General features: G+C 41.2%; 1 protein-coding gene across 1 annotated transcript in view; it reads right to left on the reverse strand.

Moving 5' to 3' along the window:
• Positions 1-4980, reverse strand: part of SLC35F1 (solute carrier family 35 member F1) — a 654684-nt gene that overhangs the window by 355439 nt on the left and 294265 nt on the right. The window lies entirely within an intron of this gene.

Below are 4980 nucleotides of genomic sequence, written 5' to 3' on the forward strand. Positions count from 1 at the left end.
TAGTCATGTGTCCATAATTACAGTATCACACAGAATAGTTTCAGGGCCCTAAAAATACCTTACGACCCCCTATTCATTCTTCCTCTTCTCCCTCTGTACCTTGGCAACCAATGATCCTTTTATGTCTCTATACATAGTTTTGCAAAGCAGTGATGGGGGTTAAGTGTTTAGCTGCTGACCAAAAGGTTGGCAGTTCAGACACACCCAGTGGCTCCATGGGAGAAAAGATGTGGTGAACTTCTCTTTATAGATTACAGCCTAGGAAACCCCATGGGGCAGTTCTACTCTGTCACATTGGGTCACTATGAGTCAAAAACCACCTCCACGCACCTAACAAAAACAACATAGTTTTGTGAGGGGACAGTGGTGAATGAATGGCAGAATTCTCGCCCTCCATGTGGGAGACACAGATTGGACTCCCAGCCAATGAACATCAAGCACAACCAGGATTCATCTGTCGTGAAGCCTTGCATTTGGCTGTGATGTTGAAGTGTTTTCAGTGGAGTAGGAAGAAAGGTCTAATGAAGTACGTCCAAAATCAGCCAATGAAAACGCTATGGGATCGGCTCCATCCACACACCATCTCAGCCCTCTATTGGTGGCAGTAATATCAAACTGCACTTCCTCTTGGGCCCCTAAGTGTCCCTTATCTATGTCTGGTTTGAGCACAGAACCCCCAATGTTCTTTTCTCACAGTATCAAGGTTTCAGGTTTGCTCCAGGCCACATATACAACCAGCACAGAACAGTTAAGTAAGCCCTAACCCTCACAGCTGGTTACCTAATGACAAACAGGCTGAAGAGGGCTAATGGCAAGCTTTTTTGTTTGTTTTTGTATGTTTTTTAAACAAACTAAAAAAGAACCCATTAAATATGTTGTCAAATTTGATATGCACAATCACCCTGTCTAGTAGGAGATACTACATCCATTTTACAGTTGAAGAAAATGAGACTCTTAAAATTGAATCACATGTTATGGTTACACAGCAAGAAATACAAGGTCTCTTCACTCTAAGAGGTTTGAGGCCAGCTCTTTAGCCACTACCCATGTCCTTTGCTTAGTGTCAAGCTCCCTCCTCACTAAGATACTGGATATTAATTAAACATCTGTCTTGAACGAAGAGCACTAACTGCTCGTCTCCTCTAACAAACCATCCTCCTCTATTTTTCTGGAAAATTTGCATTCTCACTCCTTAAACTTTCAGCACTATTTCCTCTGCCTTCCTCATTCACAGCTGATGACATTTGCATCATATTTTACTGAAAAACTGAAGCAATTTCATGAGATTTACATAATTTACTTATCACATACTTTACAAATTCACTTTTTTTGGTCTTGTATATTCAATTCTCCCTAATGTTTCAATGGAAGACCATTTCCTGCTCTCGTCTATGGCTGTGGATCCCATTTCCACTCACCCACTCTAGGACTTAGCTCTTGAAAATAGCCCTGTTCTTTTTTTTTTCCCCCTTCCTCTTCTTTCCATCTCAGTTTCCTCTGGATCATTATCAGCAGCATAGCATCATGCTATAACTGCCACCTTAAAAACAAAGAAGAAAGAAAATGAACAAACAAAAACCCACTGCCTCCAAGCTATCACCCAATGCCTTTGATTCCTCCACAGGAAAACTTCAAAGACTTGTCTGTACTCCATGTATCAACTTCAGGCTTTTGTCCCCTCCTCTCCACCAAAGCTCTGGCTGGTAGCATAGTGCCTAAGGCACTTGACTGCTAACCAGAAGGCTGGCGGTTGAAACCCACAAGCCACTCCTCGGAAAGAAGATGGGGCAATCTGCTTCCGTAGTGATACTGCCTTGGAAACCCAAGGAGGCGTCGCTATGTGTTGGGTCTGACTCCACCAAAAAGTGCTCTTGTCAAAGATGGCCATGACCTCTTTGTACCTGTCCTCTTGGCACCCTTTAACACACTGATCACTGCACATTTCTTGAATTCTCTTTCCTTTCATTTCCAGAACACCATGCTCCACTGGTTTTCTTCTTGTCTCTGTACTCACATTAGGTTGAAGGACCTTAGGATTTAGTCCTTAGACTTATCCTCTATTTCACTTTCTTGGTAAACTTGTCCCGTGAACATTAACAACCCAATAGATATCACCACTTAGATGTCTAACAGGCATCTCACATTAACAAATCCAAACCTAAATTCTGAGTTCTTCTTCCACTTCTACCCAAACTTATTTCTTTTCAAGGCTTCCTAACCTCAGTTGAGACTATAACCTTCACCCAATTGCTTAGGTCAAGAATTTCAGTGTTATTTTGTCGTTCCCTTACCTCTCAAGTCAATCCATTAACAAGTCCTATCAACTCTTCCTTTACCTCATTTCTAATCACTTCTGACTAGACTCCCACTTCCAAACTAGTCCAAGCCCACCATCTTCTTTTGCCTGATGAGTGCAAAAGCTTCCTGTTCAGTGCCCTTCTTTCCACTTTTGCCCTCCATAGTTCATTCTCCATAAAGCAATTAGAGGGATGTTTTATAAAATATTAATTTGATCCTATTCTATTCTTGTTTAAAACTTTCCTGTTTAAAACCCTCTACTGGCTTCCCATAAAATGACACCAAATTCCTTATGATCTAGAAGGCAGCACTTCATCTGGATTCCACTGTTTTTTTTATACCTTATCTCCTGATAATCTTATCACTCAGCTGACTCCAGCCCTATCTGCTTTCTTTTTGTTCTTTATCCTAAATCCATTCTCACCTCCAGGACTTCAACTGTTCTGTTCCCTCTGGCAGGAAGGCTCTTCCTCTACTTGGTTCCATCCTGCTCATCACTGAAGTCTCTGCTCCAATGTCACCTCTTTGAAGCCATCTTTCCTGATATTTCAATTTAAAGTTGAGATATCCCAAGACTTCAACTTTATTTCCAACATGATTCCTATTACTATGCAATTATATATTTAGTTGGAGCTTGGGTGGCGCAAGAGGTTTGCACTCGAGTAGCTCCATGAAGAATGGCCTGCTGATCTGCTTCCATAAAAATTACAGCCAAGAAAAACCTATTAGGAGCGCTGGTAGCATAGTGCCTAAAGCACTTGACGGCTAATCAGAAAGGTGGCAGTTCAAATTCACCAGCCACTCCTTGGAAGGAAGATGGGGCAATCTATTTCCATAGTGATACTGCCTCAGAAACCCAAGGAGGAGTCACTATGAGTCAGAGCTGACTTGATGGCATATAACAACAACAACAACTTAGTAACACAAGGGGTCACCACGAGTTGCAACTGACTTGCTAGTAATGGGTTAGGGTTTTTGTTTTTGTTTTTTGAGGGGGAAAGAGGTCTTATTTACTTAGCAGTTTCCTCCCAGCATGTCATAAGCTCAAGGAGGTCAGGAACTCTGTTTTATCTACTACTGCAAGCATCCCCATGATGGATAAACAGTAAAACCCATTGGCTATTAAGTATGAATAAATGATAATACTAAAGCATTTGACTTTGGGCATCCTGGCCAGTTAAACAAGGGTCACCATGAGTTTCCATGTGCCAAAACTGTTGCAAAATTTATACCCCACCATAGAATGTTAAAATATGCTAGCAGGTGCCCTAGAAAGATACAGTCTCTGCCAGGGTTTTCATAATTATCTTGACATCTTTGGGTTCTAAACACCCACTCTTACTCAGGCTGACATCAGAGTTAGTTCATATTGCTCAAAGGCAAACAGAATCTAGACAGATTTTAAGGCATTCCAACTGATCAATCTGTTTCCAAGACATTGCCAGCTGCTGTTTTAATCATTTATGGGACCATTACAGCTTTTAGGCTTTGATTCAAGAATTGAGGCATTGTTTCTTGTTTTGTGAAACTGGCTTATAAAGCAGGACTTTCCTTCCAATTCTGCAAAGTCAAATTGCAGGTTGATGGTTATCTAGGAGAGAGCTGTTAACAGAACATGCTTTGGTCTACAGATGTCCCAGGATCCAAAGGCATGGTGAAAAGGGGGACTTTTATAGGCAATGCAGGCATGAAAATAGATCCACATGGTCTTCTAAGTGTCTATCTTTGAGCTAGCACCATTGCAAATATATGTTAGGTTGCAGGTTGAGGCCTCTATGTGTTTGTTGTTGACTTTTTTGTTTTATTTTTCAGCTTGGAGAATTTGATTTAGTTCTGGGTATCAATGCCGCCCTTTCTTCCTGAGCTGCACCTAGGAAATATCACAGAAATAAGCAAAAGAAACAAGAAATTAATTGTAGTGTTTTACGGCAGTAAAGGACTTTGGAAGTATTGAGTACCTAATTCCTTTGGTAAATGAAGCCCATAGATGCTGAATGACTTCCCTAAACTCCCAGCCCAGGCTCTTTGGCTTCTTTTAGGCTTTGGGCACACAGAAGGAAGAACCTGCTAAAGGCTGTGTCATGGGCCACCAAGATGTTTAAAGTAGGAAATCCTCAAGCCTCATTTATACTGAGATCCTTCCAAACAGAACTCTGAACTGTCTTTAGCAAGTCTGGCCTTCATCCCATCTTCCCCATCTTGAGAAATGGCAACAGTCAAATGTCCCAGCTAGAGTTCTGAGGTCACCTTTTATTCTTCCTTCTTTTTTCCTCATTTCCTCCCCCCTTGTATGTAAACTATCAACAGGTCCTATCAATTCTCTCTCCACTACACTATCTTGTGCTACACACAACTTCTTTCTTGAATTTCTGCCATAGTGTGTTAAGTAATCTTTGGGCCTCTATCCTGATACATCATCCCTGCAACTATGCAATATGTGATAGGTCCATCTCTTCCTAATCCTAGGGTTGTTGCTAGCCCACAAGGTATATTTATGTAAATTACCAGGAAAAAAAAAAGACCTTTTCTAGGTGAATACCCTGCAAAGCCAAGTCTTGATGAATGCACTGTCCTTGTGACTTGCACAGTGTCTTTATGCTAACTAGAAAAAAGTATTCCTTTCTCCCCTTGGTCAAAGCTAACACATCTGTATACCATGGTGCATGGTTTTACAAAGCTTGA

The sequence above is a fragment of the Orycteropus afer genome, unplaced genomic scaffold (genome assembly GCF_000298275.1).
Source record: "Orycteropus afer afer isolate SDZICR_OR568_19922 unplaced genomic scaffold, OryAfe1.0 scaffold00441, whole genome shotgun sequence".
Classification (NCBI taxonomy): Eukaryota; Metazoa; Chordata; class Mammalia; order Tubulidentata; family Orycteropodidae; genus Orycteropus; species Orycteropus afer.